At 36.6% G+C, this 13,747-nt stretch overlaps 1 protein-coding gene across 2 annotated transcripts in view; it reads right to left on the bottom strand.

The window, feature by feature from the left end:
* Positions 1–13,747, bottom strand: part of SYT1 (synaptotagmin 1) — a 431,113-nt gene that overhangs the window by 397,019 nt on the left and 20,347 nt on the right. The window lies entirely within an intron of this gene.

Below are 13,747 nucleotides of genomic sequence, written 5' to 3'. Positions count from 1 at the left end.
AGGCTCAGGTCCAGGTAGCCAAAAATCAATAGTAAATAATAAAATGATTTATAAAAAACATATGTTACAGGACATAATGCGTTTGTAAAGCCCCTATTACACAGGGCGACTGTAGGCGCAAACGAGCGCTGTCAGCTATTACACACGGCGACAGCGAGCGTGTAAGTGCAGGGGAGGCCGCGGGGAGCCGCGCGACGGTCTGCTGACACTTTTATTGCAGCAGATTACTGCTATCACAGTGGTTTGTTTTTCAACATGTTGAAAGACAAACGAGAGCAACGATCAGCCAAAATTGTTCACGTCAGCTGATCGTTGCCTTCTATTGCACGGGACCATTATCGTCCGTAACGGCCAATATCGGCCGACCTGTAATCATTTTGTGTAATAGGGCCTTAAGTCTTCAAATGCTACAGATTTATTAAAGGGGCTCTGATAGTTTGATAGACTGTCTGGTCAGCACAGGTTAGCCCTGTAGTCCAAGCTTAGACTAACTATAGACTATAAGGCTGCAATATTCTGTAGCCTTTGGGGCACAACATCACACTTGTGCCATATCCTGTTTCCAATGAAGCTACACGATCTCCTGATAAGTCACCCCTTTTCCTGGATGACATAATAAATAGGGCACATGCCATATAAGCCATTTTTTAGCCTGTAAGCTGGTGCATTTTAAATAGTAAATCTGCCCTAATGAGTTTTGTATAGGTTGCCTATTTTAGATTGATTTCATAATGATTTTATTGTGTTTTTTATTGTTTTATATATATATAAGGACATACTTCATATCAGCATATTGAAGGTTTTGGCTCACTGGTCACTGCCTGAGAAGATCAGATTGGGGAATGAAAAAACCTTCAGTGACTGACGATATCGTCTCCTCCCAGCAGCAGTGACGGGGTAAGGGCCCTTTTACACGGAAAGATTACCTGACAGATTATCTGCCAAAGATTTGAAGCCAAAACCGGGAGTGGATTTCAAAAGAGGAGAAATCTCAGGCTTTCCTTTATTACCTGATCTCTGTTTATAGTCCATTCCTGGCTTTGGCTTCAAATCTTTGGCAGATAATCTGTCAGATAATCTTTCCGTGTAAAAGGGCCCTAAGTAAATATCAGTCTAATTGTACTAAGCTCCTGAAGTAGCACAATCTTAGATAACTGGAAAATACATGAACAGTCCTTAGGCTTAAGGCCTTCCTGGTTGTTCATCTCCCCTTTACTACTGCAGGGCTAGAACCCATGTAAAATTCCTTTCTCTAGAATACATGCCTTGCTAGACAACTAAGAACTCCCTAAAGGGTCATAAGAAAAGTGTGAAGAGGTAAACAAGCACTAGGTTTTTGTTGGTATAGCAACCCCCTTTTCTACGCAAGGTACTGTGTAGGTTCTAGTTTCTGGAAGGATGTGAACAGGTTAAAAAGAATAATATGAGTGTATACTAGAAAAATGCAATATCCACAGTTCTCACCAGCAGAACATCTTTTTCAGATGCACTATGTGAATTCTCTGACTTAAACATCAGCTTTATTTCATAACAGGAGAAGACAGACATTTCTAGCACAACAGAAATCTCTGTGGCAAGCATTTTCTTACATACTCAATTTGTAGTTTGTCAGTTCCTTCTCTGCTGACAGAGGAGGCCAGCATTTTGAAGCAGTGACATTTATCATTAGAATTATGTATGGCTTGCCCTATTAATGTAAAGACGATGACATTGCCTGTCTTCATTTATAAAAGAAAACAGAGTAGACTTCATGCTACAGATGCAGTTTATATATATTTTTTTGTTATTAATGACTGTATAGATTAGTTCAATTATATTTTTTTTACTGCTTGAAAAATGTGTGGCAATAATTAGTAGCCTAAATGAAGCAGAACTGAAGCTCACTTAACTGATTAGCTATTAATCTGATGACATCTTCTACATCCAAAATGATTTAAGTAATTGCTAAAAACATCCCAATATTGTCTCAGACATTCACACAAACAGAGAATACAAGGGGGGAGGTGTCCCAGCTATTGTCATGATGGTTGATTAGCTGACATCCTTTGAGCAATTGCTATTAACTCCATCTACACCATGGAGTCCATCAGGTCCATGCTTGTACGTTCTGCTTTTGTAAGTGTTTTTTTTTTTCCTGTCCATGTAACTATTTGTCATCCATGTATTTTATAGTATACACTAGCATTATTGTTTCCATTCATAACAGTTTTTGAATAGATTCAAAAGAATCCTGACAGATTGCATTCACTTATAATGAGGTATGTCAGGTTTCCATTGAGGAACTGTTGAAAGCAAACTACATTGTTCTTGCTGTCAAAATTACAACAATTCCTGGCAGAGAGGCAAAAATGCCAAATTGAAAGTGATGTTTATATTAATAGCAATGATGATAATCTTGATAAGGTTGACGATCTTCTGGGTACTTTGTGTAGTGTTGCTTGAGATTTATATGAATGTCTTTTGGAAAGCGTCACTTTATTTTCGTTCTTTAAATGTCATACCCATAACTGTGAAATTACCATGGAAACCTCTTCATGCCACTAAAAGAGCCTCTGAATTCTTGAAATCAAAAGCAAACAGATTTATTAACACAAGAGCCAAACATGTCATCCTACTGGGGGAAAATGGAAGACAGATTGCATAATACCTATTGGTCTAAAGATAGTCAGAGCATATTAGGGCCCAATGGAATTGCCTTCAAGTTGAAAAGTGGTCCATTTGAAAGGTTCTGGTAGCAAGCACTGAAGTTGCTAGGGAAAAGTTGGCAGCCATAGTGTGGGTGTCCTATGGAAAGGACCACACACAGGCATATATTATACTCATCCAAATTAAGTACAGTACTACAAATATATGAGGATAAAATGTAGAAATGTAGGTTACTAGATTTTATTGCAAGATTAACCACCAGCACTGTCAATTCTTATATGGGCATTTCAACAAACTTTGCATAAATCTTTAGTACAGGCAAATGTTTAAAACTTTTTAATATATATTATCTACTATATATTATCTAATATATATATATATATATATATATATATATATATATATATATATATAAAATCTACTATATATTATCTATCTATCTATATTATTACTATTTCTCCTCTAGCAGCTTACTGTATTATCAAGTTACATGCTGCCCATATAAGTGGAAAGGACAGAAAACAGAGATGGGAGAGGTCATGGGTTGAGAGAGGAACAAGAAGAGAATGCAAAGAGACTACACAAGAATTTACCATGAGTATTAGGCCTTACCCCATATTTTTCACCCTTACAATGTTAGGCTATCTTCTCACAACGTTTAACAGCATCAGTTGCATAGGAACGGACACTGTTAAACTGCCGGCCGCTGGGCTGCATTAAGTACATTCCTGCAGCCAATACCTCTGTATCAGCTGCAGGAACGTTCTCTTCTTAAAATTGACTTGCTGGCACTGTTGGGTGTGCCCGCAAATCAATTAGCCATTCACTTCAATGTAAAGTACATCCCCCCGTCATCTCCACAATTTTATTTCCCAATCTCAAATACCTTTTAGTATGTTTTTTAGATGTAAGTGCAAGCAAACATTCAAACTGCTCAGATATTGCTTTTGTTGTGAATAGAAAGTAGGACCCCAGAGCTGCATGGCAACCGTTCTAACCATCAGGCCATAGTGCTGATTCTAAAACTTAATACATTGAAAAGCTTTTGTAAAATGTATCCAAAATTCTGCAACCTTAAATATTTAAAATGATGACTCTAAAATGATTCGATTAACATTTCAGTCTTGCTGTCTTTTAGACACACATCATGGGCAAAACCTGCCAGTTAATCTATTAACTATAATCTTCAGTCAAAAGACCAATTTCATTGGGAGGATGATTTGAGTCAGTGCGATTCCTAATTCTTTTTTTGTGATTAAAAGCAAACACTTTGAAATATCTGAGGATTTACTGCCCTGTTTTCTAAGGTGTAAGACTTTGAATGTAAAATCAATTACGGTGGTCAAGGCAGAGTCCTAATGCATGCATAATCCATTCTGTGGGCAATGGGAAGACATTTCTTTGTGTGTCCAAATGATAAATAAATCTGCCTTGTTTTTTTCTGTGTAATGAGCATGTATTGTTTGCGAGATGCACTTAATGAGGAAAAGTCAGATTTTTTTTATGTTTTGCTCTAATAACTTTTCTACAGACTGAGAATGAAAAGCAGAACAGTTTATTTCATCCTTAAAATGTCATCAGTATAGCTTTGAATTTACTAGTCATACTATGTTATGTTTTTTCTTCTTCTATATCTTTAATATTTATTGCATGTAAGCCATATTTTACATTGCAGAGCAGCCTGCAGTATCAATTACAGTACCCCAAGCAAGCCTAGTAAAGCATGTGTCATGATGAATGACTCTTAGATCAATGTTTTGTACTTATACAGCCTACTTGCAGTCCTGTTCTCTATCACACTGTCACTTTCCCCAGAACACAAGCTGCTTGTACTATTTGTCTGTGTCACTGGTTTATCTCCTCTCCTCTGTGTGATACTGGAGTGCATCAAAACACACTTGAGGGGGAAATTGTTGCTCAAGTGCAAATTGTTCCTGCCTGATCAATACTGATCTTGTTTCTTTAGAGAGGCATCTCCCAAAATAATGGGAAAAACAAATCCCTTAGAGTTTGAAGAAATGATATGATATTGATATAGAGATTGAAAATTGCACATGGTTAAATTGACTTTTATCCCTTGATGTACATGAAAGGCAATTTTTATATAGGTAAAAGATAGACTGTACTTTGGGGGCTGCGGTCATACATTAATGTCATAATGGAAGCATATCAAAATATGAGAATATGGTTGTTGACAGGGTTGTGTCATGAAGCAAAGAAGGTGCAATTAGATGTGTACCACACACATAGGGGGAGATTTTTCAAACATGGTGTAAAGTGAAACTGGCTCAGTTGCCCCTAGCAACCAATCAGATTCCACCTTTCATTTTCCAAAGATTCTGTGAGCAATGAAAGGTGGAATCTGATTGGTTGCTATGGGCAACTAAGCCAGTTTCACTTTACACCATGTTTGATAAATCTCCCCCCCCCATGTGTCTGGGATTGAACTGGGCATTATTGGCCCATCTTAGTGGACTGAGGGGCTGTAACCAAGGGCAACAGGTTATCAAAACAAAGTAAGCACATGGGGGATTAGCAAATCTATATTTTTCAGATCATACATTTTAAGAAATATTCGTACATCGGAAATATGTTTCATTTAACATATTGCATCAATAAAGGCCTAATTTTCATTGTGACACAGTCCCTTTAACTAAAAGTTATATAACAATCTCTTTAACTATATCTATATGAAGAAATAAGATAATAGAAAGTAGAACATGTTGACTGACATTTTATTAGATCACGTTGGTGTGGGAAATGCCTATATCAGTAGTTTCTAAGAAATGGTAAGTACAATGGTAAATATAGCAGTGCTATATAATACAAGTCCACTGTAGTACATACTGTATATTCAGAATCATGACCATATTATGACTTTAAGTGTTAAAGCGATACTGTCACCCCCCTACTCTCACTTCATTTCATCAGCTAAGAGTGTCGACTAGACAGGGCTACAAGGTTGTAGGGCCCCATGAAGCCCCGCCTAGTTGACACACTTCACCAATTAAATAAAGTGATTTTAGAGCAGAAAGAAGACGCAGGCAAGTTTTATATAGGTATTTATTGAATGTGCAGCGTCAATATCAGTTTAAAGAGCTGTATATGGCACCCATGAAAGTCTATTGGGCCCTCATACAGAGGCATGTAGAGGTTTTCTGTCAGATTTGGTCAAAGGGAGAATTGTACAGTAATCTATCAAATGCTCTATTTCAGAAATATTCTCCCTTTAAAGTATTGTTTCTGGCAGAGAATATCTTCGTTATACAGGTGATAAAGAGGCACACAGAATTCTTACAGCACAGTATTGTTATGCCACTGTGCCTAGGTACAGGTTCTGCCATGTGCATTAAGTCTGAATGATAGTTGAGCTTAACCATATTTGTAGCGACGGGGAATGAAAGCATAATGTTATCATATACAATCTGCATACCATAACTGACAGCTAGGATCATAATAATCAAAGCATATCATCCATCCATGCAGCATAGTAGCCATAGCTAACAACATCTAAATGGATTGCACTGCGATCTGACGAGAGATAATAAGTAAATGGCATATTTTATGGTTATGTGCCCCAACTTACAACCGGATTATGTGTACATATAAATATTTTGAACACTGAGACTAAACAGTAAGTAAATAATGAATATTTATGTTTATTGTGTATTCGTAGTCTTATGTAAATGTATTAAGATTACACCATTCTTCTTGGTTTTGTAAGAACAAAGAAATATTTTAAAACTATACATGTCTTAAAGAGAAATCCCGCACACACTGAGTAAAAAAGACAGAATTTACTAGTGGATTCTGCTTGGGATTCTGCCTGTCCTATTGCTTTAATGGTACTTCTCATGCGCCTCTGCTCTTCGCTCAAAGAATGAACATGTTCATTCTTTGAGCAGAAAGCATAGGTGCACGAGAAGTACCATTAAGGGTAGCTTCACACGTACCGGATTCACAATGAATTTTAAGCTGCGAGTTTGCCGTTCAATGGGGTTACATACCCGCAGCGGAACTTTCATGTAACCGGGCCCTTTAACCCTCTGCAGCCCCCTGCCCGGAGCATACATTACCTGCTCAGGGCGGCGGCTGCATGTGGGGCTCCCGGCTTCCATTGGTCCCCATCAGCCAATCAGCACTGAAGCTGGGAGCCTTACACGCAGCAGCGGCGTTGAGCAGGTAATGTTTACTTCGGGCCACGAGATGTGGGCTGTGGGGGGGTTAAAGGGGCCTGGTTACATACTTGCAGTGAAATAAAAATTCCGCTGCAGGTATGTAACCCCATTGAAATTCACAATACATGGATTTGCAGCTGATTTTGCTGCAAACACACAGCGTGAAATCCGCTGAGAATCCGGTACGTGTGAAGCTACCCTAAGGGTACACTCACACGTAAAGGAACCGCAAAAGATTTGAGGGCGCAGATTTGATGCTGTGTTCAGTTATTTAGTTACATTGATATCTGCACCATCAAATCTGCTGTGGATCCGTACATGTGAACGCACCCTAAAGCAATAAGACAGGCAGAATTTCAAGCAAAATCCACCTAGCAGATCCGCTCGTAAATTATGCCTCATTTACTCAGTGTGCACGAGCCCTAACACTGAACACATCTCATCTCATCTATGGGCATATTGCAGAATAAGGGGAGCTATGGGTGTTCAGAGTACATAGTTGTTACATTGAGCAAAATTAACAATAAAGTGCATGTTTGTTGGTAAATATGTGCAAAAACAGCACTGTGCAGAATCTTCAAAAGCATAAGGAGAATATTCCAGATCTCTGAAGAACTTTCTGGCAAGTTTAGCATTCTAAATTTGCCCCTATAGTGTAAAATGTTCACTGGAAGGTAGCAATCCTTGCAGCTTGCTATCATCAGGTTGGTCTAGAATAACCTGCTGCTCTTAGTACAACCTTTTTTCACATCACTCTTTTTTACCCACATTTACCAGAGCAGTGGTCCAATAGAAAGAACCTTTCACTCTATTACACCCTCCGTGCCCATGTGTTACACAGAATGCTATTTATCTGAATAGGAGCCCTGTAAAACAAACATTTTCTATGTACTGTAGGCTCTAGTGGCTGAATGTGATAGCTTCAGCAGTCAGACCACCCAAGGATCAGCTGATCACTAGAAGCCCTTATAAAACAGTTATGTCTGCTGGGCAAGAAAAAGATTCAGTGAAGTAATATACTACTACAATATAATGGCAGTCTCTACACATTGACTTCAATATGAACACTTCAAAATATTATAAAAATATTATTAATAGAATAAGCGTGGCTATTTCCACCATAATGAGATTCTATAACAAAATAGCCATTTAATGACTATATTCACTACAAAGCGCTTGCCAAGTTCACCATGTACTAGAAATGGAAAAAGTAATTTGTGGAATGATAAGATTGATATTTTCTTCAGCAGTCTTGCTAAATATAAAGCTTTCTGAGGAACCAAATGAAGAATAGTTAATAAGTGATAGAAGGACAGGGAAAGTCAGTCTATTTTTTTTAACCGTATGAGGAGAACTTCATTTCATATTTCTTGGTACCTTAACAAGATGTCATTTCAGACATTCCTGGTCACAGAGAGCAGGCACTTTGCTGTGATACCCTCCCAGAGTCACTAGATACTATAGAGAAGCAATCCATATTTCACCTCAAATTAATTGGACTGCAGCAGGAAATGTGTTAAATTTAGAAATGTCTACATGAAAGAGTCAGAAAAGTGTAACATTTATGTTCTGTCAGAATAGAGAAAAATCTTTTCTTATCCCCTTCATGACCAAGGTCATTGATGTATAGATCTCCATGCCATAATAAAGCAGTGTCGCCTCTCACCTTTTAAGAGCCATACCGCTTTTATTTTTCCACCTATAGGGCTGGTTGAGGGCTAATTTTTGACCACAATCTCTAGTTTTTATTAGTATGCTATTGGTGTAAAAAAAAAAAAAAAAAATAATTACCACTTTTTATTCTTTTTTTTTAAATATATATATATATGGGATGGTCTGAACCTGCCGAGGTTCGGGTTCGTATGAACCCGAACGCTCGGCATCAGATACCCGCTGTCTGCCCGCTCCGTGGGGCGGGCAGATACAGCGGGAGGAATGCCTGGAAAACTGGGATACGGCCTATGGCTATGGCTGTATCCCAGTTTTCCAGGCTGTCCTCCCGCTGGATCCGCCCGCTGCACGGAGCGGGCAGACAGCGGGAATCATTACCGAACTCGGTTCGGACCATCCCTAATATATATATATATAAATATATATATATATATATATATATATATATATGTAAAGAAAATTAAGCAATTCTGGTAATTTTTTCCCTCTTTTCATTTTTGCATTTCAGATCAATATATGTTCATTTATTTATTTATTTATTACATGTTTTTACAATGGGCAAGGAGGTAATTTTAACTTTTATTGGGGGTTTATTTTAGAATATTTAAAAAATATATATTTATTACTTTTTTTTGTTTACAATTTTTTTTAACAGTTACATATGCAATCATAGCATAGCATAGAACAGTACTATGGCTGGTCTGTACATAGAGTCAGCCTGAGAGCAAACTCTATGCACATATCACCAATCCAACAGGATGGAGGTAAGTGGGGATCCCGATGGGGAGGCGAGGGGGATCCCGATCAGTCAGTGACAGGTGCTCATCCTGTCACTGACTCCCTTAAGCAATGCAATCGCTATGCTTCACGGTGTTTAAGGGATTACTATTACTAGATAACCAGCTAACCTGACTTGTATTCTCAGCCATTTCAAGTACACCACATACTCTGGATTATGATTTTCATAGCAATTTCTTTGTATTATGTAATATACTGAACATGTGTTTTTCTGCCTTTTTTTCAAATGCTATAGAGAAGCCAAAGAGAAGAATGCTTTCTGACTTCAAAAGCAAACAAATAAAAACAGCTGCTGCGTAACTGCTGCGGATCCTGTACGTATGAACGTACACTTAAAGTAGTTTGTTGAGTCATATTACTCACATCTTTTTCTCAATTTTTATAAATTGAATTAGTTTATTAATCATTAACACACAATCGCTACTAGTCGTGATGTCATGACTGTAATCAGACCTGATTGACAAGCCAGATGGTCCTACTTCACCCAAGGGCTTTCCCCAGGGCCGCAGGGCATGCACATACTGTAGAATGAGATAGAATATAAACTCTCACCAATCACACCTCAGTAGGTGTTATTACAGCCATGAATAGTTTTCAAAAGCTGCCTACCCAATGAATAGTTACAGGCCATTAGCATACAGTGAGCACCATAGTCCATTGAATAGTCCATTATTTAACATATCAGTATTGGACTATGTTCCAGAACATGGTGTCGTGCAGTATCAGAAAGAGAGCTTAAAGTTCCTGGTGTTTTTCCTACTGACCTTTTACTTTACTAACTGGCTTTCACTTTAAGGCAAATTTGATCAATCTGCAAAAACATACTCACATTTTGCATGCAGAAGTCTTTATTTATTTCACAGTTTATTTTCTTCCATTTTTCAGCTCTAAAACCTTAGTAAACATATTTTAAAATCTTGAAATGAGCTTGTGATTAATTCCTTGTGGGTTCCTGTTTTCAAACTTCCCAGTCGAAAAGGAAAATTTACCAAACTTATACCACAAACAGACTTTTCCTTGTATAGAAAAATCTTTTTTGTATGTGATCTCTGTTAAATAGATGGCTTTTTTTCATATTTATTAACATAAATACAAAAGGAATGATTTGATAATGTTAAAATAAGTTGTGAAATGTATAGTATTAATCCAGCTAGTGCTGTCCTGAAAAATTAGGGAGGAAAAGATGGTATGTGCAGTTGTAAGATCATTTGTATGTATAGGCACATATGTCATTAGTCCATGTATGTAATAAGAGTAGGTACAGTATGTACAGTACACAGTGAAGGCAGATCGGAAACTATGACTAAGAAGGCAGCAGTAGCATATTTTAGCGATGGCACTGAATAGCTAAAGGGTAGGCCTCAAAAAAGAGAAATGACGCTTGGGTTCTATAATAATAAATATAATGCAGTGACTATTATATGGCAGCCTTATTTGGATAATATATAGCTGGAGAATTTTGAATGCTGTATGTCACTTTTAGGCTATGTTCACATAACGTAATTTTTGAGTAACAAACGGACGCTGATTGCAATGGAACCAGTGTCCGTTGCTTACTGAAATCAGCATTATTTTAATGCCCTGCCTATTATTTCCGGACGCTGTTCAACGGCCGCACATTACATTGAAGTGGTTGACTAATTGAATCATTATTAAAAAAAGAACACTCCTGAAGCCGATACAGAGTTATTGACTGCAGGAACGTCCTGAATGCAGCCCGGCGGCAGTTTACGAGCGTCCATTGCTATGCAAAAAACGCTGTTAAACGTTGTGTGAACATAGCTTAATCCTAGAAATCAATTGTGGGGGTACAGTTATACAGGCACTCTATAAAATTAATGCATATTATATAGAATAATATTTTTGTATTGTATGGAACTATTATTTGGGGGAGATAAGTGAAATTACTATATTGCCATTGTATTGCATCATTATGTTAGCATTTTATTGTATTTTTGTTTCTAGATTGGATGGAACATTATTCTGCATACTTAGTGTTAAACAATAATGACAAGAGCATATTTGGACTTCATACTTCCTTCTGTGATTTTAAGATGGCAACTAGCTAATGCTTTTATTCTGTCGACACTCATTCCTGTTTTTAGCAAAAGTCCCATGCTCTAGACCTCTTAACCTATCAAAGCCACTGAGGACTGCGTACACAGACAGAAATACAGTAGAACAGTTTAGTGTTTTGAAGAAGTCAAATAAAATCATGTACAGACATAGTACCTGTACAAAGAAGATTGTTCTACTGTTTGACAGCAGATTCTGAATACTCAAATTCACTGAACCCAACTGATAATGTAACTAAATCTGATCTGGAAATTCGTACATATACATCTCTTGCGGGCTGTATACAAATGCTTGATTATAATGGGAAAAAATTCTCTTCATGGCAGATTCTCTTTAATTTTAAAATTGCACATGCTTTTTTTTATCAGTGGCTCCAACTCACTCAACAATAGGATGAGCATATTGCAAAATTAAATGAGACTATCGAAAGAGAACAAGTCTACAACCTAAAATTATAATTTACGCAAAGCAAAAGGCTCTATTATGTCCAAGTTTGGATGTAGCTGATTCAGGTGTTACTGAACAGAATGTTCTGATTTGTACTCTGAATAAAGCTCCCTAATCCCTATTGTATTCATCACTCTCTATAGTAAAAAATGTATTCAATATCTATATAGAATATAGCTTTTGTGACAACTTAGTTCAGTTTTAATTACATACAGTTTTGAATGATGCTCTATGGAGCTATTCAATATTCAATTTGTGTGAAAAACATGGTCTTGGTTACTGCATTTTTTTAACCTCCTTCCTGACATGGTACGTTTTTCTAAGACCTGTAACATTTTTTATTTTTTTTAACAAAGTTGTATTGGTCGTATTTTCAACATACTTCATTTTAACATAAAAAGTATTGCAAAATCATAGCTATATTATATATATATATATATATATATTATATATATTGTTTTTTTTTTTTTGTTTTTTTTAGAAAAAATGCAACTACACAATTTTGTGGGTCAATACTTTTTTACTGTATCGTAAACCTAACACGTTATCATGTTATCCATAAAGGATGCTAATGGTATAGACAATTCCATGTGTGTTAATGGCAAATATGTTAATCATTTAGAAGGATACTTTTTTTTATTTAAAAATTGGAAAATAGAGTGATTAGAATTTTTATTATGAGTATTTTTTAAATATCCTTAAAAAGCTTTTTAACTTTTTTTTTTACACTTTCCTTATTTTCCTTATTCAACATTTATAAGTAATCATCCAATTCATGTATAGATCAATGCAAAAAATATCTTTTGAATTGATCTATTTAATTGGCACTACTAGTAAAACATGGTTATGGCAAGCTGTACTGGCAGATCTGTCACTGGAACTATGGAGGCCTTTACAAGGGCTTGGATTACCATGACAACCAATCAGTTATCTCGCTCCCCCTCCCATTCCTATCCCTGCTTGATTTACAGTAAGTTGGAAATTGCATCCGACTACCAAATCTCACACATGCACAGCCCTGCACAGCACAGGAAAACATTTGAAAGCAAGGCTTGGCTTGTCTTTCACCTGACAAGCATGTCTAAGAAGAGAGGGGAAGTGAGGAGACATTAAATCTGCATTACATGCATCACTAACACTTTCCACTAAAGTATAAAAACATGTTTCTACATTTTGGAAGTTGCTAATTACAGACTCACATTCATTATTTGGACACAGACAATTTTTTAAATCTGATTTGTCCTTTTATTTTGCAATATCTTTGGAACGCACTTACTTATCCACTGTGCGTACAAACATAAAAGTAACCCAAACCAAAGCCCAGCAACTGAAGCAGTGTGCATGCCATCATCATCAGAGGGTTAATACATTACCTGATAGAATATAAAATCAATATATGTACAAAGTAAAATACAGAACAATAAATGGTTGAACATATGTTGTATACAAATTAAATAATTAAAATGCAAGACTCTCTTTACAGTCAATTACCGATATAAAGTGATCCTTATGACAGCCACTATTAGTATATCGCTATGTTCCCGTTTCAGGAACATATCGGGTAAAGGCGGTTTTCCCGATATTTTCCCGAAGTGAGAATATAGCCTACACCCAACTAATTCATAAAGGGCTAAAAACATAATTAAAACATTTTAAGTTATTATTCATGAGACCTGATGGACATGTTCCTGCAAAACTGGCTGCAATAAATTGATAGGCAAAACTAATATAAAAAATAGCTCAACCTCCTCCTTTCACTTTAAATAGACAACAGTTCTTATGTAAGGAAAAGAATGCCACTAATTTTACATTTTTATAATAAATAAGCATTGTATAGATGCAGGAATATTTCTTAGCGAAGAGAATGGCAATACCAAGGTTCAGTAAATCTGTACAAAACTGATAAGACAGATGAACACAGTGGAATGAGT

The sequence above is a fragment of the Dendropsophus ebraccatus genome, chromosome 1 (genome assembly GCF_027789765.1).
Source record: "Dendropsophus ebraccatus isolate aDenEbr1 chromosome 1, aDenEbr1.pat, whole genome shotgun sequence".
Taxonomy (NCBI): Eukaryota; Metazoa; Chordata; class Amphibia; order Anura; family Hylidae; genus Dendropsophus; species Dendropsophus ebraccatus.
The sequence above is the reverse complement of the archived record's forward strand: the minus strand, read 5'-3'. Positions and strand labels throughout refer to the sequence as shown.